The sequence below is a fragment of the Leptonychotes weddellii genome, chromosome 3 (assembly GCF_054177405.1).
Source record: "Leptonychotes weddellii isolate Sample4059 chromosome 3, ASM5417740v2, whole genome shotgun sequence".
In the NCBI taxonomy this organism is placed as follows: domain Eukaryota; kingdom Metazoa; phylum Chordata; class Mammalia; order Carnivora; family Phocidae; genus Leptonychotes; species Leptonychotes weddellii.
Window position 1 is genome coordinate 54,457,863 of NC_138371.1, and position 17,983 is coordinate 54,475,845.

General features: G+C 39.1%; 1 long non-coding RNA gene across 8 annotated transcripts in view; it reads left to right on the forward strand.

Annotated features, from left to right (window-relative positions):
• LOC145720524 (uncharacterized) overlaps positions 1–17,983 on the forward strand; it is a 91,931-nt gene that overhangs the window by 64,770 nt on the left and 9,178 nt on the right. For 5 of the 8 annotated variants that reach the window (XR_014143555.1, XR_014143548.1, XR_014143549.1 and 2 more), the window contains exon 5: positions 17,392–17,974. This is a non-coding gene — a long non-coding RNA (uncharacterized LOC145720524). Of the gene's footprint in view, positions 1–17,391; positions 17,975–17,983 lie in introns of those variants that run through there. The other 3 variants (XR_014143552.1, XR_014143554.1, XR_014143553.1) reach the window with 1 other exon arrangement.

Sequence of the window (17,983 nt, forward strand, 5' to 3'; positions counted from 1 at the left end):
TGCCCAGAGCAATCTATACCTTCAATGCCAGCCCGATCAAAATTCCAATGACATTTTTCAAAGTGCTAGAACAAACAATCCTAAAATTTGTATGGAATCAGAAAAGACCCCGAATCACCAAAGAAATGTTGAAAAAGAAAAACAAAGCTGGGGGCATCACGTTGCCCGATTTCAAGCTATATTACAAAGCAGTGATCACCAAGACAGCATGGTACTGGCACAAAAACAGACATACAGACCAATGGAACAGAATAGAGAGCCCAGATATGGACCCTCAACTCTATGGTCAAATAATCGACAAAGCAGGAAAAAATATGCAATGGAAAAAAGACAGTCTCTTCAATAAATGGTGCTGGGAAAATTGGGCAGCTATATACAGAAGAATGAAACTTGACCATTCTCTCACACCATACACAAAGATAAACTCAAAATGGATGAGACTTCAGTGTGAGATAGGAATCCATCAAAATCCTAGAGGAGAACATAGGCGGTAACCTCTTCAACATTGGCCACAGCAACTGCTTTCAAGATACATCTCCAAAGGCAAGTGAAACAAAAGTGAAAATGAACTTTTGGGACTTCATCAAGATAATAATTTGTTATTAAGTAAAAATAAATTAAACTGATAAATAAAATAGAAATTTTATTGTTGAAAAGAAGAAATAGAATTGAAGCAAATATAAAATGTCAGCATTTGTTCATTTGGGAGGTCGGCTTATGAGAATTTGCTATATTATCTATTATACTTTTCAAAAACTTTTCATTAAAAAAACTACAAGCAAAACAAGAAAATAGATTTGCTCTGTCTACAAAAGATGTAGAAATGCCCGCTTAGTATTATCAAGTATTAGAATAAGTAGTGCATATAATAATTTGGAAAGTGAATGAGTATTTCTAAACAGTGGTCAGTTTTGATTTTGATCAGTTGGGGATTTCAAGGGAGTAAACAAAAGAAACCAAAGGGAAAGAAAAGCAACAAGTAAAAAATATTAAATAAAAATATATACTTTTTTTTTTTTTTTTAATGGGAAACCATCTATGGTTCAATGTAGCATTAGTTTATATACCACTCGGGGCAAGGTGGAGGTGAATATTGCCAATATGGCTGTTAGATGTCATCAATCTAAAGATGAATCCTGATTCCAAGGATGTTCAAATGTGAAGCAAAACAAAACTAAGTACATTTTAGAACTGGTAAAATACAATAAGCTGGTGTTCTAGATGTTCCATTTCAAATTAATTGAACAAAGAATGCATAGAACTTTTTTTGGAAAAACTTACTGAAACTAGTTAAAAGTCTTTAATGAGGGGTGCCTGCGTGGCTCAGTCTGTTAAGCATCAGATTCTTGATTTTGGCTCAGGTCATGATCTCAGGGTCCTGAGGTCGAGCCCTGCCATAGGCTCAGCGCTCAGTGTGGAGTCTGCGCAATTCTCCCTCCCTCTCCCTCCTCTCTGCCCTTTTCCCCACTAGTGCACACACACTCTCAAATAAATAAATAAAATCTTTAAAAAAATAGATATGACTACATGAATATTATGGATTTTTATTCAATGAAGGACACAATATATAAGATTTATAGTTGGTTGATCATTTGGGACAATATATTTGCAATATTAAAAATTGACAAGAGATTAATAGTTAACAGTGCTGTCCCTTAGAATTTTCTGTGATGAAGGAAATATTCTGTGTCTGTGCTCTCCAGTATGGTTGCCACTACCCACATCAGGCTACTGGACATTTGAAATGGGGATAATGTAACTGAGAACTAAGTTTTTAATTTTTAAATTTTAATTATTTTAAATTTAAATAGCCACATGTGGCTAATGTCTACCTTATTGGACAGTGCTAGGCCTAGAATATTCAAAGATATACAGAAGAATGATTTACTATTCTTTCAGACAAGGTTCTCAGCCAACTGTATTAGTTAATCCTCTGAACCTGAAATGATTTGCATAATCAATAAAAGAAATACAAGATTGTCCAATAGAAAAATATAAAGAAGTTGATAAAATGGGAAGCCCAAACTGCCAACAATCATGTGAAAAGATCCAAAATCACAAGTAACTGGAAAAATGCAAACTAACATAATAACATAGTATTTCTAAAAAGGTAGAAAGTCAATACCAAGTGTTGGTGAGGATGTGGGGAAAAGCAACCCCCACTTACTGCTGAAGGTTGGGGGTAGACCAATGGACATCTTGGAAAACAGTCTGGTGAAATTATGGATGCATATATCAAATAACCCAGCAATCTACCTCACTTTCTGTAGAACAGCTCACAAATATGTCATAAAGAAGGTGCAAGATCAAAGATGTCCATCATGATGTTGTTTATGATGGTAGAGATTTGGAGGCTATATAAGTTCATCACAGTGGAAATGGAGAATTACAATGCAGCAGTGGCATACTATGGAATACTCTGCTACAGTCAGAAATAATGAACCAGAACACATACAGCAACAGAGACAGAGTTTAAAAACCCAGTGTTTGGTGGAAAAGGCAAGAAATAAATTGAGATGTGTAGTGTAATCCTACTAATGTATGTTTTCAACATCAAGTGACACAGAAACAGTATTACATTTTTCAAGATACTTAGATACCCAAGGACAAATACCAAGCATATTACTCTTGGTAGCTATCAAGGGGGAGGGTGGAGGGATAGCAGGGAGCAGGAATGAAGGAGTAAAAAGAGAGAGGACTGCTGCAAAAAAGACTGATTATAGTATGGCCTAAATGAAAGAATATGATTAACCTAACTTCTTTGCACCTGATGTTCAAAGGAGGGGGGAGCAAAATATGACTTGGTACCTGAATTCCCTGGATTTTCTAATCATTATCTATGGTTTACTTGATACTATGCATATTTTTTATGAGCTAAGTAGAAGCATATTTTGTATTCTGTTGCTTCTTTTATGTCAGTGCTTGCTTTAAACACAGGCATGCCTATAATTCATTATATTGGGCTCTACTGGTTTCTGTGAACTCCACCAGCTGCTGTTGCTTTTGTACAACAGAATATTTTATGTTCCACTCCAGTATTTCCCTAAAGAACATAATGCTTTGTGAAACCTCTATTGCAGAAAATATGTGAATACTGAACTGAAACTTTAAGAACTGAAGAGCGAAAGGGTCCAGAAGAACAGAACAGGTGACAATTCATAGGCGCTCACGTTAGCTGCTCTGGGTGCAGATTTAGATACTGTTCTTTCAGACAAGGTTCTCAGTGGAGTGTGTTAGTTAATCCTCTGAACCTGAAATGATTTGCATAATCATGAGGCTGGGCCTGGGATTTGATTCCTATGGCAACTTTGAAGCTTTTTCAGATTTTCTCTCATTTCCTCTCTCTTTTAGAATTTTTCAGGAATGGATTTGTGGAGTTTTTTTCTTAATGTAGAAGAGGATCTCGTAAATCTTTCACAAATTAAAAAAGTGTTCAGAGCTGCAAAAGAAAGTAATTGGACACTGTTGTATTTCATTGCACCTTCCCTAGAGTATTATCATGACCTCTTTGTAAATTAGTTTACCTTCTTGTCTTTATTTAACTGATTTCTTAAATATATTAATGACCTCCCCCCAAGTAACACATGACACTTCAATTTCAAAAGTATACCATTAAAATGATGGAAATTAATGTCTATATGAATTTCCAAACTATAGCTAGAAAAGCAGTTACTTCATTTCAGTCCTTGTAAAGCTCTCCTTTTCTGCAAAATAAGTATGCCTCTAGTTATCTATCATCTCAACTAAGATGACCATGTTAAATAGTACCTAATACTATTTAACAATTGCTCCAAAACTTAGTGGCTTAAAATAAAAATAATCTTTTGTTGTCTCTCATGGTTTGAAAGAGTCAGGATTTCAGACAGGCCACAGTGGGAAGCATGATGGGGCCTCAGCTATAAGACTCCAAGTCTTGGGAGTGGAGTCATCTAAAGGCTTGCTTACATGTCTGGAAGTTGATGTTGGCTGTCAGCTGAAACTTTCAGTTCCCCTTTCATGAGCCTCTCCATATGGGCTGGTTTGAGTTTCCACATAGCATAGAAGCTGAGTTCCAAGGGCAAGTGTCCTGACAGAGCCAGGCAAAAGCTGCATCCTTTTTATGGCCCATCTTCAGAAGCCACATGGCATCTCTCCCATCATTCCTCACTGATCAGGGCTGTAAAGCCCCATCTGGACTCAAGGAAAGAGTATCTAGATCCCATCTTTTGTGGGGAGGGGTGTTAACTACATCTCTCAAAGAACATGGGAGATGGGATAAATATATTTTATTATCACATCATAATGACCAACTCATTTTAACTTGGAAAAGAAGCTCAAATCCCAGGATGGCTTTGGTGCTCAACATTATTCCTTCCTAACTAGTGCACCTCCATGGGTCACTCTTCAAAAATAAGTAAATGAAATGAGTCCTCTCTAAGTTGTCAATGAAAAGGTCTCTTACTCAAGGTTACTAGCTCTTTGAAGATAATTACCAGAAAATGTAATAGAGAGAAACCTGTAACATAAAAGTAACTGTCATAGCTAATTAATTAGGACTCAGGGTTGCCAGTGACAGAAATGAACTGAAACTAGTTTAAGTAGACAAGAATTCATTGTCTCGTGAATCTGAAAAGTGCAAGCCATCATATGGATTCAATCATAGCTGGATTCAGGAACTCAAAGAATGTTATCAGGCCTCTGTTTCTTCCCATTTATTGACTCTTCTTTTCTCTGCATTGGTTTACTCCCAGGGAATCTCTTTTCTTGTAGTGACAAAGATGGGTTCCCAATATCTCCAGACTCACACAGTCCCTAGTGCTTGTGATAACAGGAGATAAGCTTCCCCAAAGCTTCACCTAAGCCTCCTCTTAACATCCCTAATAATCTCTGAAAAAGGGTTAGGGTTAGGGTCAGATGGGAGTACCCTCTGGACAAGTCACTGTCCTGATATGCTTTAGTCAGGGTTCTCCAGAGAAACAGAACCAACAGGTATGGAGGCCAAGAAGTCCCATATACTACAGCATGGGAAAGTTGGAGAACCAGGAAAGCTGGTGGTATAATTCAGTCTTAAGTCCAAAGGCCTGAGAAATGGGGCGGGGGTGGGGGGGTGGCTGATGATGTAAATTCCTGTCTGGGTTCAAAAACCCAGGAACCAGGAGCACTGATGTCCATGGGCAGGAGAAGATGGACGTCTCAGCTCAAGCAGAGAGAGAAAGAATTTGCCCTTCTTTTGCCTCTTTGATTTGGCCCCTTGATGGATTGGATGATGCCCACCCAAATTGGTGAGGATGATCTTATACTTGGTCTTCCAATTTAAATGTTAATCTCTTCCAGAGACACCCTCACAGACATACCCAGAAATAATGTTTTACCAGCTATCTCGACATCCTTTAGTCCGGTCAAATTGGCACAGAAAATTAACCACCACAAGGTGGATGGGAAAATTTGGCCAGCCAGAGTCATACCCGAGACACAGGGGTGGGAAGGTCTTATGATTGACAGCCCTATCAGGTGTCAGAGGAATAGTTCCTGAGTGAATAAGGTAGCTGTGATACCAGATGGCAGGGGTAAGTGGTTGAGATGCAAAAATAATGGCTGTGAGCAAACCTAGTATTTTTTTTATTATTATTATGTTATGTTAATCACCATACATTACATCATTAGTTTTTGATGTAGTGTTCCATGATTCATTGTTTGTGTATAACACCCAGTGCTCCATGCAGAATGTGCCCTCTTTAATACCCATCACCAGGCTAACCCATCCTCCCACCCCCCTCCCCTCTAGAACCCTCAGTTTGTTTTTCAGAGTCCATCGTCTCTCATGGTTCATCTCCCCCTCCGATTTCCCCCACTTCATTCTTCCCCTCCTGCTATCTTCTTTTTTTTTTTTTTTTTGACATATAATGTATTATTTGTTTCGGAGGTAGAGATCTGTGATTCAACAGTCTTGCACAATTCACAGCGTTCACCATCACTGATATGAGGAATTCTTAGACCTAGGATGTTTTAATGCCTCCTCAAACATCAGTCTAGAATTTTGGTAGAGTTGAATGGGAGAAAGTCAACTTATTAAATCTTAAGTTAGGAGAACCCAATAAGCAACCTTCTGTGTTCTTATGCTATCAAGTGGGGTGACTAAACAATTTACACTTCGTAAATCTAGAGTGTCACTTTTTTTCATATCTACATATTCATTGCTATTTTATCTTTGAAACGGCATGGTTGAACCTCAGTCTTTAGCCTCTACTGAGGGTTTATAGGTCTCCTGTGGAAAACTGTATTAAATCACAAAAGAAAAACGACCTTCCTTATCCTGTTGGAATATGATTTATGAGTCCATGCTTAGGTGTTTTATTACTATATATCATAACTTTTATTAGTGCTTCCATTAATATTGCCAGTCATGAGCCATAAAATCAACTCTGGGTATATCCACGGCTTTTATAAAACTCTTTCTGAATCACTAGTTTTTCTGTAAATCATATAAAACATTTTTTTAAAAATCTGGCAATTCTCTTGGTTGTGGTTTAGCACTCTCTTTTTTTTAAGAACAGAATCATAGCTGCTCAGAATTGTGGAAGTTCTTGGAAGTCATTTAATCTCATTCTGTATTTCTCTATGACTTGAATGTAGGCAATCTGTAAATTGAGTAGAATGAATGAGTCTCTTTCATAACGTCATGCTGCTGATAAACATACTACCTCACAATGTCCTAGGGGTTATTTTTGTTGTTTGTTTTTTTGTTTGCTTTTGAGACAAATTCTAGTTATCAGAAATTTTCCCAGTTTGTTTTTTCTTTTCAACCCCACAGAACTAGCCTACACATAACAGGTGCTTAATTTCTCATCTTTAGGTTACCACGGGTTCCCTTCTTCAGGCTTCACGCTTCATCTCCTCAGTTCTGTTCAACTTTCTTTATGTGTCATAGTTTCCATAGCCACCTCTATCTTGACCACTTGACTTTGGCCATGTTCCAGTTCACACTGGGAATACTGGTTCATCGTATTACAAATCTACCAGCTTCTCTGTTTTCTGGTCCTCGTTTTTGCATCCTATTCATAGAGATATCTCTGGAGACTGTCAAATTATTTCCTGCAGTCCAGATATCTTATTTTAAGGCCTTTGCCTGACTAAGACAAACTACCAAAAAAAAAAAAAAAAGGAAATGAGATGAGTTTTGTCTGGAATTTTCCCAGATAAATGGGAACATTTGGTTACCAATCTATGACTTGCAGCATTCTCTTTCTTCTGACTTAAAAAAAAAAAAAATGGAGATTTTTTTCCCCTGACTTTGATCATCTGGTCTTTTTCCCTTCTCCCTAAACGATCAAAGACTATAACAAAGTTTCACTGACCTCATCCACAGGTCCTGTTAGGATTCTTGGGTGTTAATTGTGACAGGATAATATTTTGAAATGTTACCTAAGATTTTCCTTTCTGAGTTTCTTTTACTCTTTGCTCTTAATGGATTTAGTCAATGCCTTCATTGCCTCAGGGGAAGGTTATTACAGCAGAAAAGCAAAGAAAAGGCTTTTTACATTTCTAAAGCTTGTGCCTTTGGACATAAAAATATTCTAGGCCCAGAGGGAACTCAGGCCATAAAAATTAGATGGAGAAAAAATTATGTTATCTGCAGTCAGGGTCTGCTTTTGTCGATCCTGTCACACCCCCTGCTTCCCTTCCTCTTCATCTGTGATTTATTGAACTACATAAATTTGTTCAGACTGGAGGAAGAGAGAGGAGAAACACTCAATAAGTTTGGAAATCCAAGAACAGAGAAGAATGTGGGTACCCCTGGGAAAGAGGCAAGGCATGAGAGTTTTCTTATGCCTGGAAGAAGAATGAGTGAAGTGTCTAGGTGATGTATCCAAGCAACCCAGGACAACCTCACAAATCCTAACTCTCCCCAGTGCAACTTGGGGAGGAGCAGAATGATTTCCCCTGGGCCTGAGAGCGGCGTGGAAGTGGTGAAAGTCATGCTAACATGGAGGCTTAACACAGAAAGTGATGAGTACTAGAAAGGCAGCAAGAAAAGGTCAAATAGGAAGTTTACTTCTATACGTTTCTCCAGCATGTTCTGAGGAAGTCATGGAGATGTGCTGCTTAGATCCTCCCCCAGCGACTTCCTGGCTAGCTGTAAAGGATGCAGTTAGCCCACATGCTCCATCTGTTGGTACCTTCTGGCTCGGCTTCACTTTTTTAAGTTAAGGCCGCCTTTCCCGGGTAGGGCCCCCCCCACTCCCTGCCACACACACACAGTGAATGACTGAGTGTGGAGAGGGTACCAGCCATTTCTGCCCTGAGTGGGGGTCCTCATGTTCAGTCTTTGCTCCTAGCCAGCCCCTTATTTTAGTCAAGACTGTCAGGCCTGCATCATGGTCAAAGGTTCTTCCTGTCCCATATTGTTTCCTCCCCAGTTCATCTCTAAATTTTGTTCTAGGTAACCCTCACTAGACCTTTGCCTTTGTAACTCTGTCTCAGCATCTGTGTTGCACAGTACCCAAATGACACAACTTCTCTGCAGCAAACGCTTTAATTAAAGCACTACCTGGCAGTATTTGTTTTCACTGACATGCACACGCAGCCTGTATATGCTGAAGTCCATCCACTATGGAGAAAATCTACTTTCTAGTCAAACTTCTAATTGACAGAGTTAATCGGATTTACAAAAGCATAAAAGTGTTCCCGGTGTATGGGACGTTGCATTTGAGAAACTTATCCATAGCTTGAAAATGCTTTACATTTTTTAAAGAAAAATTTACCTATGGCTGTAATCAATGTAGAAAACTTCATGACATCATTAGTTTACAGTACTGATACTAATGCCCGTCATTTATTATGTACTTACTATACGGCAGGAAATGTGCTAAGCATTTTACATACATCATCTCATTTAGTTCTAGAGGGTTGATATCTAAGCAATATTAATTCATGAATTAGTTAATTGCTCTTAAGAATTCCAACTTTAGCCAGAAAGTACATTAGCACTGGAACTGGAAATTGCTATCCTGGCTATATAATGAATGTATTCATTCAAATGTTAATGTGTAATGGTGGATCTTGGAAACAGAAATATTATTGTACTTATTAGCTCCAACAAAGTGTATACCATAGGAATAATTATGAACTTTCCAACCACATTATTTATTCAGAAAAGTACTGTTTTCTTAGGATATTTTTAAATTGCAGCTTGGAAAATTATGATGCAGTAAATCTGTGTTTGATTTATACAATTTTCACCCATGTATTTCTTTCAAAATCCGACCTCTTACTTCACAAAATAAGATATGAAAGCATTGTTTTTACATAGGGGAGCATTAAGGATGGGTAAAATTGCCTAAGTGTGGAGTCAACACTATCAGATCCCAAGTAGGAACCCTGGCTATTTTGAATGTGAATGGATTTTGTCAAATGCTTTTTCTGTGTCAGTTGACATTATTATATGATTTTTCTTCTTTAGTCTGCTTATACAGTGGATCATGTTGATTTTTTAAATGTTGAGCCAGTCTTACATGTTGGAATAAATCCCACTTGATATGGTATATACTTCATGTTATGTACTTCTTTATACACATTGTTGGATTAGATTTGTTAATATTGTGTTGAACTTTTGTATCTGAGTTCTTGAGAGGTATTGGTCTTTAGTTTTCTTTTTTTGTACTGTTTGTCTGGTTCTGGTATCAGAGTAATCCAAGCCTTATAAAATGAGTTCCCTGCTCTTCTATTTTTTTTTGAAAAGATTGTGTAAAACTGATGTTGACTTTTCTTGACGTTTGGTAGGATTCTCTAGCAAAACCATCTGGGCCTGGAGATTCTTTTTTGTAAACTTTTAAATTACATATTCCATTTCTGTAATGGTTAAAGGACAATGCAGATTAATTATCTAGTTCATCCTGGTTGAGTTTTGGTATTTTGTGATTCTCCTTTTGGCTATTTTTTTCTTAGTATAGTTGGTATACAATGTTACATTAGTTTCAGGTATACAACTTAGTGATTTGACAAGTTTATAGATTATGCTATATTCACAAGTGTAGCTGCCATCTGTTCTGTTACATCACTATTACAATATCATTGACTGTATTCCTTATGCTGTGCCTTCTATTCCCATGACTTATTCATTCCATAACTGGAAGCTTGTATCTTCCACTTCCCCCTTTTTGGCTATTTTGAAGGGAGAGAGGAAAACACTCAATGAGAGGGCCACATATAATGTGAAGATCTGAGCAGTAATTTGATTTTACATTTACATTTATAGAATGTAAAGTATTTGATACTCAGGATTTAACTTGTTAAATGGACATGAACCAAACATTTGGAATCATGAATCCAAAGAAGTGCTGAATGCAATGTTGGGGGTTTATTTGCTTTTCCTTCTTCCACCCTAAATCTCTGATTTTCTTGGCCCTGTTTTTAAATTATTAAAAGTAAATGATTCAATTTTTTGCCACCAAAACCCCAAGATCCTATCGAGTATTTCACTTGAAATCAAACATGGAGCCTAAGAAATAAAAACCTTCCTCTGCTGTTGAAATAATGCTTAAGATACATGTTTGCTATTTTTACAGCTGTATTGGTCAGAGAGAATAATGAAGACGGAAATTACGTATTTCAAATAGGAGGAGATTTAATGTGGGGAATTGATTACACAGATGACAGAAAACTGAAAGAAAAACAAGGCCATTGTGAGGTGGCCCAAAGATTAATGCCTTCAAGAAAGTAATTTTTCAGTCCCATCCAAGGCTGGAGAACAAAAGGAAAGATGTGAGGCTACAAAACCCTTGGTGCAACAAGGAGCACACGTGGCTGGTGCTGGGACCCCCAAGGAGGTGTTGTGTGCCTGGTGCTCAGGGCTCTGAAGGGGGCCTCACAGGGCTGGGGATGGGATGCCTGAACACACTGGATGCCTATTTTCTGTCAAATGATAACTATGGAACAAAAGGGGCAACTAATCAGTGACATAGTAGACCCATTTCAGGGAAGGCAAATCAAGAAGAGCCACTATTGGGGCACCTGGATGGCTCAGTGGGTTAAGCGTCTGACTCTTGATCTCAGCTGAGGTCTTGATCTCAGGGTCATGAGATCGAGCCCCGCACTGGGCTCCACACTTGCTGTGGAGCTTACTTTGAAAATAAATAAATATAGACATTAAGGAGGGCATGCCATGTGATAAGCACTGGGTATTATACAAGACTGATGAATCACTGACCTCTACCTCTGAACCCATAATACATTATATGTTAATTAATTGAATTTAAATTTTAAAAATGGAAAAAAAAAATTTTAAAGAAAATAAATAAATAATATACGATTAAAAACAAAACAGAGCCGCTGTTGAATGGACCTAAGCCTGAAATAGTATATTACAGAAATCATAGTAAAAGTATAGCTGGACAAGAGATCATTCAGCTGGAAATTGAAAGTGAATGTCTATGGCAACTTGTACTCAATGTCAGGAAGCTGTGTATTTAGCACAGGGCCTAGCACATTTGTTGAATGGATAATTCAGTTTCCTTTGGAGATAATACCATAAACATGAACAGTAGAATAGCCATGCCTTCCAATGATGCTGAGCATTTAAGAATATGCATATACTCGTTTTATAAACCTAGTACACAGGAATGTTTCCTTTTACTTCTTTGGGTTGTTTGGAAGAACCTCTTCTGTGTGGTCTTTATTTTAAAGAGTTCAGTGGGTAATTTCGTGCCTGCAGCAGTCATATTGCAAATTGCAGTAAATCAAATTCATGTTATTTAGAATCCACCTGAGAAAAGTTAATCAGAGAAAAACATAAAATTTTCTTTCCATTATAGTAAATAAAATTTCAGATTGTGCTTTATATGCTCCTTAACAGGAAAAAGTCCAGTTGTTTACACTGAAGAGTAGTAAAAGGTACCTTGTTAAATTAAAGGTACTTGACCAAAGTACCTCTATGTTCCCCCTTCTAAAACAGAACAGAGTATCTTCAATTTGCATGTGTTAAGTTTTCACCTTAAGAATCATTTTCTGGAGGCTTTGAGTGTACTTGTCATAACATTACATAGACTACCTCTGTAACTTTCTCTCAAATTGAAATCAAGTGCTGCTATCTGCTGATTTGAAATTAAAAGTACATTTAGTGTATCTCAAAAACACCCATTATGAACTCTACCCCTGTAGAAAACATAGATTCTAAGGCAAGGATATTTTTAGTTTTGCCTGCTGTAATAAGTCACAATAACCTTCCATGGTTTGGTACTTATGTGATTTTTCATTATAGAAATTCAAAAGTATACAGTTGAATGTAATTTATGAAAATATCCAGGCATTGTGGGATCAAGAGCCTTGTGGGGTTCCTCATTCAGCAGGGTGTCTGCTGGAGATTCTCTCTTCCTCTGCCCCTCCCCCCAGATAAATAAATCTTTAAAAATAAAATAAATAAGTAAAATCTTTTTTAAAGAGAGAAAATATCCAATTATCTATGAGCCTCCAGAATTTTTTTTCTTTCTTTTATTTATTTACTTTTAAAGATTTTATTTTATTTATTTATTTATTTGAGAGAGAGAGAGCATGTGGGGGGAGGAACAGAGGGAGAAGGACAAGCCGACTCCGCACTGAGCACAGAGCCCCACATGGGACTTGATCTCAGGACCCTGAGATCATGACCTGAGCTGAAATCAAGAGTCGGATGCTTAACCGACTGAGCCACCCTGGTGCCCTGACCCTCCAAATTTTCTAACTAAAAATGAAACCCAATCAACTGAGTGGCTATTAAATGATTTGGAGAAAGATAAATTTAATTCTGTGACCTGGAAAAGCCATCCTTTTGTCCCTGTGCCTTTCATTATGCCTGGTATACAGTAGGCACTCAAAAATATATTTCAGTAGATAAACAATAATAAATTAAATAGACTTTAATTTTTTTCAAAGGGTTTAAGTGCCTCACACAAAAATGAGTAACATATAATAGAGAAGAACAGTAGAGATTTTAATCAAACAGAAGAAAATTGAGTAAGTGAAAAGATAAAACTCAAAAGAATAAAAAATAAGTTTGGGGGTGGTAAAATGGCCACTGGTAAATCTATGGATTTGGTTTTCCATGGACGGACTAAGAGCACAAAGAGTCATAAACACTTGCACAATTTAGTGTGATGGGACTTTTAAATTTACCTTTTATTTGATCATTTTGCATTAGGAGCCTCACCCTCAGCTGAGTCACGTATTAAGTAGGCTACTATTAATGATCCTTAATTCAGACTTTGCTTTATACTACAAAACCACAAACCATATGATACTGCTTGAACAACTGAAGTCTAACAGCTCTTTTAAAAAATATTCTTTTCTAGATAATTGCCCAAGAAACACGTTGGAGGGTGAGTATCCACTGGATATGGGGACTGTCCTGAAATGAAAGCTACAGCTTCCAAATGTCAGTTGCCAGTTATTATTCCCCCACTGAGATTTCCCTCACTCACTGCTCCTCTTGCACCCACTGCTTCTTTCGCCTGCTGCCTGCAGGTGCTTGAGGTGGGCTGCTGCCAAAACTACTCCTCTAGGGCTGGCCCTGCTATGCCAGACACAGGACCAACCTCTACTTGGAGTCTGGCCAACCTCATTCCCAGCGCCCTTTGGATTTGCCATCACGTGCCTGCCCTTGCCATCTCATGCCATCCCTGTAGTCAGAAGGAACAGGGAACTTGGCGCTGGCTGACGGCCTGGGGCTGCAGTGATTGCACCACCCACGCAGTGAGAGCTGGCTTGCCCTGGGGCAACAGCACATCTCGTTTTGGTGTGAGGCAGGCGGAGGGGTGCAAGACAGCTGGAGGCATGTCCAAGTCTATACCTCAACCGGTTCAAACTGCGCCTTAGAGAGAAGGTGACCCGTGGTGGTTTTGGACAGAACTGCAGACACGACTTACCCAACTATATTTTCACAGTTGTTTGATTCTATTTCCAAACTCATAAAAAACCAATGCACTTACTATTTTGGATTGTTAATTGAAAATAGACTCAAAATATAAGCATGTTGATGTTAGTCTCTGGCTGGTTTGAAACATTCCTTTGAAGACAATATGTCCAAGAGCTAATTTAGGCACAAACTGTTTCTATAGACTTACCCTTGTATATTTTTGCTCTTGCATAATTATACCACTGTAGAAAAGAACTCCTGGGTAAGTTCCCAAGAATAATACCCCAAACCATGCTACAAAATTAACATGAGAAAGAAACTACCACTGCTTAACGGATGCAAGGTTTCCTTGTGGGGTGATGAAAATGTTTTGGAACTAGATAGAGGTGTTGGTTGTACGACCTAGATAGAGAGTGAATGTCCTGAGTGCCACTGAACCGCACTTGAAAACGCTTAGTTTTACGTTGTGTGAATTTCACCTCGACAAGAAAAAAAAAGTTTAAAAATAAAAGAGGGGGGGAGAAAAAAAATCACGACTCTTCTGTCACCCCTGAGAAACCTGGGAACTCGACTTCACTGCAGCATCTCCCAGTAGCAGCACTGTCGCCATTTCTGATTCAGGAACTTGACCTTGCAACCACGATGCCCTCTTCTGAAAGCAAGACAGAGGTGCCGCAGCTCGCACCAGCAATATGGGAAACTGCACAGAGCTTGTCCTTCACGTTGCATATGTTTCTAATGGTCAACACCCAAGTTACTGTCTGTATTCTAGCAGCAAAGGAGACTTAAGGGAGCAATACTCCTAACATGGAGGTTTACTAAGATACAGAAAGACCCTTCAAAAGACGGTGGGCTACCACAAGAATAGCAAGCATTTATTACATCATCCTTGCCACGTGGATGCTGTGGACACTGACTGAGAATTTGATTAAGTTCTAAGAGAGAGGAGATCTTGTACCTTTTATTTCCCAGATGATGCAGGCAAAAGCTTGGTTTTGCTACAGTACCCAATTTCTGCTTGGGGCAAATCAATATTTGGACTATGTACTCCAAATTAGACTATATACTCAAATCTGTCATTTGTTGTTAGACTGGCCTGCATTCACCTCCCCAGGCATCACATTCCTGGGAAGTATGATTGACCATTGACCCATTTAGACATAGGACTAAGCAGGGGCACCAGAGATGCCATCTTTGGGGTATCCACAGAAGTCAATGATTTTTATCTATAATAGTAAAGAGTTTTATGGTCACACAAACTGTGTGTGTGTGTAATGTGGCACATAGGGTTCGGGGAGAATGGTGATCTGGACTGTACAAGTTATGGCATCTACCACGTTCTTGAGGGGAGTGGGTGGTTAGTGAATTTCTACATGCTGATATTCACCTACTTCTTTTCAAACAGGTAGTAAATATCATTCCACAGATCCCACCCCTGTGTTGGCTAGAGAAAAGCAAAGTGGGTGATTTTATTTTGTAACAGTTAATATTGGCCTTAATGGGACATAGATTAATATTAAAATCTAAGGAAACCTATTAGGTGCAGCTTTAATGAGCACAGAGCACTGACTCAGATAGAGAGGGTAGACCAGTGAGTAGTCTATGTAGGTCTACATGCATATCTTTAAGCTCAGAGGCTCCTGTAGGCATGTGTATCCTACACAAAGGCCTTCAGTGTCCTTGACCGCTCAGAGTAGAATAGAAGGATGCATTATGATATTCACTCCTGTCTTGTGTCTCCTGCTGTGCCTCCTGTGCTGTGCCCCGAGGGGCCCTCACTTATAGGTAGAAGACTGACACAGAACCAAATGGATGGACTGGAGTAAGATGCTGGGAAGTGTAATAAAGGTGTGCTAGTAACTAAATGGGCCAACCAATCCCATGTTTCCTAGATTTTTTTTTAGGGGGGTGGAGGGAGGGGCAGAGGGAGAGAGAAAATCTTTTTTTTTTTTTTTTTAAAGATTTTATTTATTTATTTGACAGAGAGAGAGATAGTGAGAGCAGGAACACAAGCAGGGGGAGCGGGAGAGGGAGAAGCAGGCTTCCCGCCGAGCAGGGAGCCTGATGCGGGACTCGATCCCAGGACCCTGGGATCATGACCTGAGCCGAAGGCAGACGCTTAACGACTGAGCCACCCAGGCGCCCGGGAGAGAGAAAATTTTAAGGAGGCTCCATGCCCAGAATGGAGCCCAATGCAGGGCTTGATCTCACAACCCTGAGACCATGACCTGAGCCAAAATCAAGAGTCGGATGCTTAAACCACTGAGCCACCCAGGCGCCCCCGCCCATGTTTCTCTCTTTTTTTTTATTTTTAAAGATTTTATTTATTTATTTGACAGAGAGAGACACAGTGAGAGAGGGGACACAAGCAGGGGGAGTGGGAGAGGGAGAAGCAGGCTTCCTGGAGAGCAGAGAGCCCGATGTGGGGCTCGATCCCAGGACCCTGAGATCATGACCTGAGCCGAAGGTAGATGCTTAACGACTGAACCACCCAGGCGCCCCTCATGTTTCCTTCTTAAAGAGAGGAGTCCATAGAGGCAAATTTTTTCTCTAAAAGCCTCAAGAAATGTCAAGCATGACACCTACAAATAGCTGAGGGCTGAGACCTTGAATCTTATACTTGCTTAATAAGCCATCTCCTGTCTGTCATTATGGAGGTGAGTGACAGAAGGGCATCAGAGATCAATGCCCCTGATGATGCTTGGATAAGAACATGATCAATATAAAGCTCCAAGATAATCCCAGTTAAAGACAGAACTAGAGAAATGGTCTGGCCACCCCATATTGTGGCACAAGACAAGAAAATTTCAACAGCCCTTAGGCAGGACAGTGAAATTATACTGCTGACCCTCCAAGTGAAGTCAAAATGATAGTCTAAATGGAGGGGACTAGAAAGGCAGGCATGGTCAGCTTTGTGGCAGCATGACATTGATTGGACATGTTGCCATTTACTCAATAATGAAGACCACATCAAAGACCAAAGGAATACATGGGAAACTGTCTTATTCAGCTATCTCTAGTAAAATCAGAAGCCATGATTTATTCTGAGGTGATGTACTGGAGATTTTAAGGGGGACGTACAAGCAATGAAAAATTAGAGAACAAAAAGATTTTTAAAGGATATTTTTATTAGCTCTGAAAAATGAAATACATAGATTTAAATCTAACAAAGTACAGGATCTGTGTGCTGAAGGCTACAAAACGCTGATGAAAGGAATCAAAGACGATCTAAGTAAATTGAGATATGTAGATTGAAAGACTCAGTGTTGTCAGGATATAAATTCTCAAATTGATCTGCAGATTTAACATGCCACAATCAAAACCTCAGCAGGATTTTTCCACATATCGATTTGAATGTTTTTACCCATTAATAGTGACAAGGACAGCCCACTTTTCCAGCCAGGTTATAAACTAACTTTCCTTCACTGTACCCTCAGTAGTCACCCACTCACAGGACAGTCGTGTATTAGATTATGCTCAATTTACTGCGTCATCTGCTAAATTACTGCAAAACATTACCTTCACAGGTATAAGAGGTCTTATCAGCTATCTTTGATGTGCCCTGTCAAGAGCTATATACCCTGGAGACTAGATCCACATGCAAGTTCATCAGGGAAAGTCACTGTCTTTCTCACGCTGCTGTCAGTCTTGGGCCCGTGCTTCCCACTACCAGAAGGCTTTGCTTATTGCCTGGAGCAGACAATAAGGAGGTTAGTGAAACTATCATTATCCACCAAAAGTTGCTGTCATCACCCATAATCTCCCATGAAATGGATATGAAGATGAACTTTACACACGGGCATCACTTCCTTGCATTAACCAGGACTTTCACTAGTTACGTGTTCCACTGGGTAAGATCCTTTTAACCCAGATTTTACCAGAGTTAACTAATGAGACTGGATCTCAAGGTCATGGGTACACCCGCCAAGTATTCTGAGTATCAGGAATGGATCCATCCTAGCCCTTCTTAATACTCTTAGAATCAGATTACCAGATCTATCTGGCTCCCCACTTACACTGCACCTGGTTTAATCTCTTCAGTTAGTCTTTTGGGATACTGATAGCAGTTTATCCCATCCTTGCTATTCAAAGTGTGGTCCATGGACCAGCAGCATCAGT